The following is a 12,029-nucleotide window of genomic DNA, read 5'->3' on the forward strand; positions in this document are numbered from 1 at the left end:
GTCAAGGGGTTGGACTACATCACGCCAAGCGTCAAGAAGTTGGAAGTCATGACGCCAAGTGTCAAGAATTTGGACGTCGTGACGCCGAGTGTCACAACCTTGGAAGGCATGACGCCGAGCGTTAAGAAGTTGGACGTCGTAACTCAGAGTCAGAGCCTTGGACGTCGAGCTACTAACGCTGCTGTAAGAGTTAGACATGATGTTAACCCATATCGACTTCGAAATTAGTGTGAATCATGCAATACGAGGAAGAACTTTTTGTTATGCTGCACTGAGACACTTCATCGACCTTTCAATTGATGTCAAGAATGGCAAAATTGTGGCAGCTTTCACAAAAAACCTGAAGACTTATCTCTTTGGAAAGTGTTATAATAGTGATCTGAAAACTATTAAGCCTGAATACAAATGCTAGCGAATAATCCAGAGCAAAATATAAACTGGAAAGAAATTATCTTCACACATCAAGGACTGCCTGAACAGACTCTTAGTGTCTGATGGAGGGCGAGAAATGAACCCCTAAAAGTAAAAGTAAAAGTAAGTCATGAAGCCGAGCGTCAAAAACACGGACTTCATGGCTCCGAGCGTCAAGTTTTTGGACACCATGATGCCAGGCGTCAAGATTTTGGATGTCATGACTCCAGGCATCACGAAAAGGAGGAGTCGACATCAAGAAAACAGGTCGTCTTGACTTCGGTACGAGGACAATCAGAAGAAGGGAATGACGACTGTCATCTTTCCCCTGGTTATCTTTTAGAGGATGTTTCAGAAGAAGAGGACCCGAAGAACCACCATTCTTCGGCATACCTGAAAAGGCTCAGGAGAGTTTTTTCTGGGGTCTTTTCTGAGAACTTTTTTCCTGCTGCTCCTCGTTCCCCGCCTTCAGAATTTACGCTCGGGAAATCTTCGAAGGAGTCTCTTTTTACGAAGATGGTTTTGTCTCGTTCATCCAAGAGAGCCTTAAGGTTATGGGAGACTAGATGCAATCTTAGAAAGACCAGGGGAAAAACAATTTTCTCGTTTTTTCCTCTGGCCAGATTAGCATTCAGGTCGAGTATTAGGTATAAAATTGGAGAAGCTCTTGGCCTGGGAGTCCCTGCCTCTGCACAAGGGGACTTCTTGAGTCTGGTGGACGCCCCTCGTCGGACGGCCATGAAAAGGACTCAAGTCTTTTGGTCAACTTCTGAGTTGGACCACCTGCCCAAAGGCATTTTCAGAGCCTTCAAAGTTTTTGATTTCCTCGATTGGACTCTGGAAGTCTTGGGGGGAAAAGGATGGATTCTTTGAAGGATGTTGACACAGAAGGTCTCGTCCATGTTATGTCATGTATGGGGAAGGGGTTGAGAGATGGGGCCAATGAGTTAGCGGCTCTTTTCTCAGCAGGTGTCCTTAAGAAAAAGGGCCCAAATGTGCACTTTTCTGGCGAATGGAGTTACGCCCTTGCAGAAATCTGAGCTGCTTTTTGCACCTCTTTCTTCGCTCCTTTTCCTGCAAGATCTGTTCAGAGAAGTCTCTTCTGCGTTAGCCCAAAAGGCTACACTGGACATAGTGTCGAAAACAGCGAGATAGGTTCTGCCAACGTCCTTCTCGATTTGTAAATCTAAGGAGGAAACACCAACTCATCAGTTTTCTCAGCCCTTTCGGGGGAAAACCTTCGGCACAAGTAGTACCACACCTGTACGAAGGAGATCGAAGAGGAGAGACTCAAGACAAGGACGAAGCAGGGTCTGACAGCATTCATCTTCAGACAGCGGTAGGAGCCAGACTATCTAATTTCTGGTAAGTATGGGAGAAGAGAAGAGCAGACCTTTGGTCTTTTCAGTTGCTCAAGGAGGGATACATAATTCCTTTCCTAGGAAAACCTCCTTTAGTAGTTACTCCGATAGATCTCTTGGCCAGATACTGAGGGGTATCAAAAGTACAGGCGATTCAACAGCAAATTTTGCCGTTATTAGAGGAGGCAATAGAGAAGATGCGAGATCTAGGGTCACCAGGCTTTTACAATCGCTTGTTCCTGGTTCCCAAGAACTCGGGGGGATGGAGATCAGTACTGGATGTGAGTGCGCTCAACGTCTTCGTACAGAAGACGAAATTCACGATGGAATTAACAAAATCAGTCCTAGCGACAGTCAGAATGGGCGACTGGATGGTCTCGTTAGACCTTCAGTATGCGCATTTTCACATCCCCATCCATCCGATCTTCAAGAAATACCTGTGATTCGTGTACAAAGAGGAGGTATTCCAGTTTCGTGCTCTTTGATTCGGACGTAGCACCGCGCTTCAAATCTTCACAAAGTTGATGTCCAATGTAGTGGGAATGCTGCATTTGAGAGGTATCAGAGCCTCTCTGTATCTGGACGACTGGCTCCTCAAAGCTCATTCCTACATTCGCTGCCTGGAGGATCTGCAGATGACGGATTTATCAGGGAACCCTTTCCTCGCTAGAGTAGTTTGTCTCCTTGGGAAGGCTGAATCTTCGCCCTCTTCAGTTCCATTTCAATCAGCATTGGAACTAGGGGATAGAACTGGAGACAAAGTGTATTCCCATTTCAGAGCCCATGAAGCAATGTCTTGGGTGGTGGAACGACCCCTCAAGCTCCAAGAGGGTCTTTCTCTAGAGCAGAGGAACCCAGACCTAGTGTTGTGCTCCGACGCCTCGGACTAGAGGTGGGGAGCAACACTGGGAAAGTTGGAAATCTCGGGTTCCTGGACAAAAGAACAGGAGGCCCTCCATTCAAATCAAAAGGAGCTGTTGGCAGTCTTTTAGCTCTCAAAGGGTTCGAAAATTCAGTTCTGAACAGGATGGTGCAGGTCACCTCAGACAACACTAAGGCGTTGCCCTACATAGGCAAGCAAGGCGGAACCCACTCGAGGTCTTTTTACGAGACGTTGAGAGAGCTCCTTTACTGGACAAAGGCACGTGAGTCTAGTCACAGGATTCATTCAAGGGGAAAGAAATGTCATGGCAGACAGTCTGAGCAGAAAGGGTCAAGTCTTGTCAGCAGAATGGACGCTTCATTAGGTGGTTTGCAAGAGCCTGCGGCAGACGTAGGGTGGTTCTTGCATAGACCTGTTATCAGCGAAAACGAATAAACTGGAGACTTACTGTTCTCCAGTTCCAGATCCCGAATCTCTTCACATAGACGCATTCCTCATGAACTGGTCTCACCTAGATGTGTATGTTTTTCCGCCATTCAAAATAGTACACAAGGTGATTCAGAAATTTGTGTCGCTCGAGGGCACCAGAATGACGCTAGTTGTCCCCTTTTGGCCGACAAGAGAGTGGTTCACAGAGGTACTGGAATGGATGGTGGACACACCGAGAAGTCTTCCTATGAGAGTAGGGCTACTCAAACAACCACACTTGGAAAGGTATCACCTTAACCCCCAAGCTCTACATCTAACTGCCTTCAGACTCAAAAAACTCACGAGAGCTAGAGGTTTTTTGAAGGAAGCAGCTAGTGTGATTGCGAGAGCAAGGAGAGCTTTCACAATAAAGGTTTACTAATTCAAGTGGGAGGTTTTTAGAGAATGGAGCAGAGACAACTCTTTTTTCCTATTCCAGTACCTCTGTGACTCGGATAGCTGACTTCCTTTTGTACCTTTAAAGGAGGCGTAAGTTTTCGACCTCAACCATTAAGGGGTACAGAAGTATGTTAGCTGCTGTCTTCAGACATAGAAATTTGAACTTGTCTGATACTAAAGATCTCCAGGACCTTTTCAGATCCTTCGATACCACTAAGGAAGGACATCAGGACCCACAGGCTTGGAATCTAGATGTAGTCCGTAAGTGAAATTCATACCTTCAGCAAAGCTGTAGGCTTTAGACATAACAAGGCTTTCTGCTCCTTACAACTAGGGTTTCTAGCAAAGAACGAATGCCCTTCACAACCTTAGCCCAAGGCTTTTGAGATTCCGAATCTTGTGGATTTCGTTGGAGAGGAATTAGAGAAGGTCCTTTGTCTGGTAAGAGCCCTGAAGTTTTACCTTGGGAGAACGAAGGATTTACATGGTAAGTCACAAGCACTTTGGTGCTCAGTCAAAAAGCCTTCTCTACTAATGTCAAAGAAGGCTCTATCCTTCTTCATCAGACACTTAATAAGGGAAGCTCATTCACTTTGTAGTGAGGCGGATCTCAAGCTTCTGAAGGTCATAGCACATGAAGATAGAGCAGCAGCAACCTCTGTAGCCTTCAAACAGAATGGGTCCTTGCAGAGTATCATGGACACGGCATTCTGGAGGAGCAAATCAGTGTTTGCCTCACACTATTTGAAGCAAGTACAGACTCTTTACGAGGACTGGTGCACTCTGGGACCATTCGTAGCAGCGAGTGCAGTAGTGGGAGAAGGATCTACCACTACAATCCCATAACCTAATACCCTTTTTCTTCTCTTGGAACTGTTAATTTTTTATGGTTGTTTGGAGACTGGATGCAGTTTTCCACAAACATTGATTTGCAGTCAGGTGGTCAGTTTGTTCCTTGAGAGCACCCGGAACAAGGGTATTGGAGGAGGTCCGGTCACATAGAGGTTATGCACTGGTTTGACAGCTCCTAGAGGTCTTCAGCCCCCTGGGTGGATTGCTGGATCTCTTGAGGAAAGCGGACATAATGAGGCGGGAAATCATTGAAGTCAGCTTCCTTAACAGTTACGAACCCTTAAGTTTATTTATTAACTCTTAGGTAAATTCCAACAATGTTGGCTGTCTCTGACCCGCCACCAAAGGTGTCAATCAGCTATATATATAAAACTACCAGGTAAGTCAGATGTTTAAAAATGATATTTTCATAATAAAATAAATTTTTTAACATACTGTACTTACCTGGTAGTTATATATAATTTAATTCCCACCCTCCTCCCCTCTAGAGACTAAGGGTATGGAAGATCTGAGGAATAGTTGGAATAGTTCCAGGTACCTGGGTAGAGGGCGCACCAGTGGTACATCTGGGTACCCAATCGGCGATTGCTGCTAGTTTTGAAATTCTGCTGTGACGTCAGGGACTAAAGCTATATATATAACTACCAGGTAAGTATGTTCAAAAATTTATTTTATTATGAAAATATCATTTTTACTGTGATCTGTGGTAGCTGCTCAACAGGTTGTTTAATGTACTGAGCTCCTTACGAGACAAGAAGCATCTAGTGATTCTAGTCTAACCTGTCATGTCAATAAGACTAGAATAAGAGTTAGTGCCGGGCCTTTTTCATTCTTTCTTCCCCTCTCTTAGGGTGCAGTGTTTGGTGCATACAAGCTTTCACTCTGAGGTCTGTTCTACTTATGTTATATATATCTTCCTCCATCCTCCTCACGGTGGGAGGATAGTTTGTATGCAAAACCCATTACTTAAATAGGCCCTTCGTTATGACAGCATATCCTTACAAGGGTATAGGTTCTTCTGTGACCATCTGTCTATAGACTAACTTAGTCTAACTTTTAGAGTCTATTTCTCAAAAGTTTGTAGGTAGTATGAGTCTTGACTGCCAGCAGGGTTATAGAGGCTTCCTCCCTCTTAATGTATATTCATGTAGGAAAAAATCAAAGGTTTTAATAGTAATTTGTATTTTTCCTGACTTAACAAACCTTGAGTTCTTTAAGTTTCACTTCAAGCCTCAACCACCCTGCATGCCTTAGGTGAACGTTGAAGTGGGTTCTCAGTGTGCAAGCAAATGGTCGGGTTTCCCCGCCACCTACATCTCTGTAAATTTTAACAGCCGATTTCCAGCCAAACTGAAATCATATATATGTTGAAGGACTGAGGTTTGTATAGTCAAAAATAAATTAATTTTAAGATTTGTGATATTTGGGAAGGACTGGATTGCCACTTACAGGTATATTTCCTTGTCAACACATTAAAGTTACAACTGGTTTGCTGCTATCCATTTGAATTTCTAGTCAATGCAATTAATTAAGATTCCAAGTAATGGATCTAGTTGGGCTTTTATATAATGAATAAAATTAGAATTTGCATGTTTTCAAATTACAATAGACTTTGTTTTGTCAAAGGATTCATGTAAGATTAGATTTTTACTGCAATAAGGCAGGACTGGATACTTGGTTAATTGTTTTGAAACTGGTTAAAAATCTAATTGAATCATCAAGTTTATAGTTAGGAGTGTATCTACTTGACCAGGGAATGTCCAACTTGCAAGCCTAGTTACCAGACACTGAGCAGTAATGATGTCAGAAGCACGAAAGATAAAACCAAGGGCGTGAATCTAGCAACAAACAAGTGCTATAAGGTCTAGATAAGTCCCACGGTCTCCTTATTGATAAGGCAAAGTTGTAAACCAGTGTCTACACGTTAGTAGTAAACTCAGTCATACTTTGCTCAGAGGAGTTATTTGATAGTTTTGAAGCCAATGTATAGTATCATTGTCATGGCGAGGATACCCGCAGGAGATTATTGCGGTCAGGGTATCTCACATTTGGTGCTTTAGGCATTACGTAAGGGTCTCTGTAATGTTTACTCTGCACATAGTTGTGGTTGCTGTATTTCCTTCTACTCTTTCTCTGTTAAAGCTTCCTGTCCTGCATCTTGCTGTCTCCCCTCTTTTGACATCTAACTGTAGGTTTTTTTCTCTGTTAACTTTTGCTATTTAATGGCCTCACTAACCCTAGTACCTATTTAATGGCCTCACTAACCCCAGTACTAGGCTATATATCATAAATCCATTCCATGTTTTCCAGCAAGATTAAGAGAAAAATATAGAAGGGCAATCTCCAGGCTGATGCATTATAGTTGCTCTGCTTTGTCAATACAAAGAAGCACAGAAAAGGACAAATTGCAAAAGGACAGTTGCCAAGAACTAGAAGGGGACGCTGTGTGATGATTTTAATACGCTGCAATATTGCTAAGAATCAAACTTTAAATAAATTGTACAATTTAGAGATATAGCCATTTATAACCTTGGAGAATTTTGTTACGCATAACACTAAAATATTAGCACCCATATGTTTTTTGGTAAACTTGTTACTGTTAGAATCTAGTGTTATTTTTTTTTTTTTGCTTAAACTATGAACATTTGACCATGGCAGTAAGGCTGTTTTCTTATGATGTTCTTGCTTCTAACATCATTGTGTTCTGGTAAGGATGGATACCCATCATACGCAGCCCAGTCGTGTAGTAGAATTAACATTTGTTCTTACATAAATACAAACCCTCGTCTTTTAATAGGAGTATGCTTTCAATGAATGTGGAGACAGCTATGAAAACTTTTACGTGTTGGTTGGCGAGTCCCGCCCACCCAACATGTGACTTGAGCTTGCACTTTTTCCCCCAGCAGAGGGTATAGATATACTTTCAGTGTCTTTTTTGTCTGTGTTAGGTTTTTACATTTTCCTTTATGCATATAATAGTTTTGACAGATCGTCTTGTGCAAGACATTTTAAGGAAGAGGAAATTTTTGCAGTTATATCCAATAACTGTAGCTGTTGGACAGCATCTGGGCCTCTTGCTGACCCATCCTTGTTCTTGTTGGACAGCATTACTTTAGGCTGTCTCCTTCGTTAGTATGGCTATATAATGACAATAATAACAAATTCCCCGGAAGGGGTCTACCCTTTGGTTTCGACGTACTTCCATCGGAAGAAGCCACTGCTGAGGGTAATGGAAAAGGTTGTGTTCAGCCCATTCTCTCATTGTGTCCATAATCCCGAGAAGATACTAAAGGCATAAACCCAGTGGCTCTCTCTCTTTAGAGTTCCTGTCTTTCCCTGTGAGTGTGTTGCCATTGGCCTGTGTGACCCTGTGAAGGCAAACTTCAAGTTCTTGCTTCCTCTGCATCTTTGCTGGAGTCTTTGTTCCTACTTCCAGGAAAAGAACAAAGACGGAGAGGTCCAGGAAGTTGACTGAGAGGGGTTACGTTCACTGACTACCGTTTCTCTCCTTCTTGGAGAGAGTGCTGTACGTACCTGCATTCTGCTAGTGTGATAGTAATTTCTTGCAGGAAAAAACATCAAGTAAGCATATATAAGAGGTGCCTGGGTGCCCAAAATAGGTGTTTTCACACCTATTGTGAGTATTCAGTTTTGTATCGGTTTCGGTGGGGCTAGGTCACCACTTGCTTGATCCCTACAACCTAGATCTCCAAGTTAAAGAGGAATTCAGATTTTGAAGAGAGGAAACTGAGATAACTTTGTCTCCTCAACCTATTAACAATCAATTACACTTTTCAATAAGAAGAAAAATATGTAGATTTTTGCATAAAGTTTTGCCAAGGCCATGCATTTTTCACTTAACATTTTGACACACACTCTCTCTCTCTCTCTCTCTCTCTCTCTCTCTCTCTCTCTCTCTTTTTGAGGATTTATGGTTTCATTTTGATATAGTTACAGTAATAGGTGTTTATTTAGTTGCCAAACAACATCATATACTGTAGTTTATTATCTTTTTTCTTATTACAGATAGGTTTATATAAATACTTATTTTACAATCCTCATACAGTACTCTCAAAATACAGAAATTTGTGAAAGATAAAATTCCAATTCATTAAGAGGAATACAGTGAAAGTCAAAGTCCTAATCTTGTAATGAAGTTTTTGTTCATTTTTAGGGTTGTTGGATGGATGGCTTAATGTAAGCTATTGTTTGCTATTTAATCATTAAATGCAGTATTCACCATGAAACTTAGATTATTTAAAAGTAGCATTAAATACTAGGAATTTGTAATTGTGAGTGTCATGCTGACTCTTACAATGATCTGGTGATGTCAACACTCGATAATAGTCAAAATCATAATTGTAAAATAAGATTAGTAATTAAGTTACACAATGTTAGGTGAGTCAAGGGACAAAGGCAGGATATTGGAGCCATCGGTGGTAAAGGCAAGCTTTATATAGGTAATGGAGAGGTTGAATAGATTTTCCATTAATTTAAGGTAACATTGGTTAATCAGTGGCAAAAGATACATACAGTATTGTTATTTTGGTTATTAAAGACGTTAGGATCTGGTTGTCCATTTTATTGTTGCATAGGTTAGTTCATTGATGACTTATACCCAGGCTTGTAGTGGTAATGTATTCGCCTAACACTCGAATGGCAGAAGATCGATCCCAGCTGGGGACCAGGAGTTTAAACTGTTTACTAGGGAGGCCACTGCTGTGATTTGGCCTTGCCTGGCTAACTTTCTAGTGAGCATCTGTTCTGATGAAACTGGAACTGAAACCAGACACCTTTACCTAAGTAGAAAAAAAAACTACAACATTGAAGAAGCTAGTCAGTGAGCTAATCTAAATTGGTTAGTGAATCGGTGTGTTATAAGTGTTTCCATAGTTTAGGGCAAAATAGATAAGATGGTGAAGATGGGTAGAATAAGCTAGTTCATTGATTGAAGGTTAATTAGAAAATCCACCTTAAAAAAGATTGTGCGAGGATAGCTGAAATGAGTTTATGGAGGATCCATAGGATATTTAATGAATATGTATTATGTCATTTCAATTACGAACATGACACATTTACCGGTACTTGATAAATTTAGGAAGCTGCTGTCTCTCTTCTCTCTTTAGGAAAGCTAAACACAATAATTATTCATTTGGCCAGCACTATACTCTTGTATACTAAATAGTTTACTCCTGAAACTGTTACCGTGTTGGTAAAGCTTAATTTTGCTCAGAATTTATACATACTTTTTTATAACCCTCTCAGACTGGGGACACCTTAATGCAGTGAATGGGTTTGTGTTTTGCCATGATCAGCAAACCTGTACTAGCCAGGGACACCCATACTGGGTTGGTATGTTGTAAACCATCAGACAAAAGTCTCTCACCATCACCAATCCGTATTGGCCAGTGTGGTGATGAAAACGAGCCAAACCCCAAACATGCTTAAGGACATGTCTAAAGCGTTTTTCTTGCTGTGGACTGAAAACAGCTGCATTTGTTGTTGTTGTTTTATAAATTTTATATGAAGTGTTGAGTGTGTGTTTGACCAGGTAACCCCTTTGGTGTAAGGTAGAATGTTTTATTCAGGAAATTCCATTATTGTAGTGAAGTAATTCCTTTTTAGGATTTAAGAAGTGATACTTTTCCAACTTACAAGATATGCTTTTGGTTGTAATATTTGCTATTATTAATGTTATGAACGTGTCTAGTTTGTCATTATTTTCCATATTTTTTATTCCTTTTAGTTTATCAAGCATAATTTTACTAAAAGTATAGTCTTGATTTTAAAGTGCAGGAACAATAAATATATCAGTATTATTAACATTTTGTATTTATTTTTCAGACTAAAATCATGAAAAGAGCACAAAATATTATAGCTTCCTGCACAAAACAGGAAATGGAACTGCAAATATGCACTATAATGCAACATTCCGAATGACATCAGCTTAAAGATCGGCAGTGCATAATCGGGGATTAACTACAAGAAAAATACCAGGAGGTTTCTGAGGAAGACAATTTATAATGTCAAAAGGACCACCGACGAATCGTCTCAACTGAAGCATCCAGGATTATTAAAATTCTCTCATGAGAATATCATTCGGGACTGCAAATCTTTTGAAATGCTAAATTAACCAGAGTTATTGAGGATTTAGGGGGTTGTGTTATAATGGTCACTCCATTTATGTCCCTTATGTTCAATAGCAATCACTAACTAAAGAAAAAAAAAAGTTACATTACAGTAAATAAGTACAGTAATATAAAACTTTACAACAACAATATTACCAGATTATTTAAAGTTTATCAAAGTGTTTCTATCTTTGAAAGCCTTGAACTTAATTATTAAAGCTATTTACACTTAGTCTAATAGCAATTACTGTACTTTATTCACTTTTAATCCTTACAAAGTCAGTGCAAGTAAAGCTAATTTTATCCATATTTTTGTTAAAAGTATTCATGATGCTATTTTTACTAGTAAATTCTAAACACCCAAAATCTTACTAGAAAATTGTCCAGATTTACATTTATAAGCTTTTTTACTCTATTTAAAATTCAGATTACAATTTCCTGATTATTATTTGATATTAAACAGGTACAATTATTTGTTATTTTTCCTGAAAACTAGTTAGCAAATACAGTATGAATATATTTAATGATAATAGATTCCTGTTACATACATAAAATAACAATAGGAATATATCGAATGATATCAGATTCCTTTAACCTCATGAAATAGTCTGAATTATTATAGGTAATGTTAAATAAATTGGATTTCTATGTATTATTGTAAATATATGGAAAAATTATGAAATTTAGCATTGAATAGCAGAGATCAACAAATGTTAATGATAAAGGATTTTGTTGGAAATTTGCTACTAATGTTTTTAATTTTTAGTAATTAGCTGTTAAATCAAATGTTAATTTCCTCTGGACCTCTTTACCATCTATATCATATCATGTTTAAAATTGAGTAAATTACTGTGAGTGACTGAAGGGAAATTGATATCAATAGTCTTTTTAGCAATTAATTTAAATTAATTCTATCAGTATATTTAAGTACATTAATTCCATGTGAATATAACCTCCAACTAATTATTTTAACTCTGAATATCATTTCAAAGATATTCATCTTTGTCTATGTATACCATTTCATCTCTTTCGAGACTCGTCTCATTATTAGCAACTGCCATAGAATTTTCTTTTACACAACAAGAAGTCTATAGTAGGCCTATGTTCTCTTAAAATTTGAATAGGAGATATGCTTAAGATATTAGCTATTAGACAAAAAAGTCTTGTCCTCTAATTAGCCTCATATTGCCAATGCTGTTCACATACTTTTTTCTTGTGGATGCCAGGGAGAGTAGCTCATCATATTGCAACAATCAACATATGTTCAAGTATTTGTAATATATATATGTATACAAGAGAAGTAAAAAAAGAATACTAATTGATGTTTTGGTTATGAGATTCTAAAACCATCATATTTCCATCCATTTTATCATAATGACCAATTCTACTTAACTCCTCCTTCCCCACCGTTATCCCTACATTAAGTTGTCGGTGGTCTGATGCACCCACTGTTATGCCTTCTATCAAAGGCATCCTCTCCCACCAACCCTCATCCCCATATCATCCTTCACCTTATCTCACCATCTA

The 12,029-nt window shown here is 39.3% G+C and overlaps 1 long non-coding RNA gene across 1 annotated transcript in view; it reads left to right on the plus strand.

The window, feature by feature from the left end:
* Window positions 1-10,422, plus strand: part of LOC137616671 (uncharacterized) — a 52,192-nt gene extending 41,770 nt beyond the window's left edge. Inside the window, exon 3 of the long non-coding RNA XR_011039469.1 lies at window positions 10,219-10,422. This is a non-coding gene — a long non-coding RNA (uncharacterized lncRNA). The remainder of the gene's footprint in view (window positions 1-10,218) is intronic.
* Window positions 10,423-12,029: the final 1,607 nt, after the last annotated feature.

Source organism: Palaemon carinicauda, chromosome 22 (assembly GCF_036898095.1).
Source record: "Palaemon carinicauda isolate YSFRI2023 chromosome 22, ASM3689809v2, whole genome shotgun sequence".
In the NCBI taxonomy this organism is placed as follows: domain Eukaryota; kingdom Metazoa; phylum Arthropoda; class Malacostraca; order Decapoda; family Palaemonidae; genus Palaemon; species Palaemon carinicauda.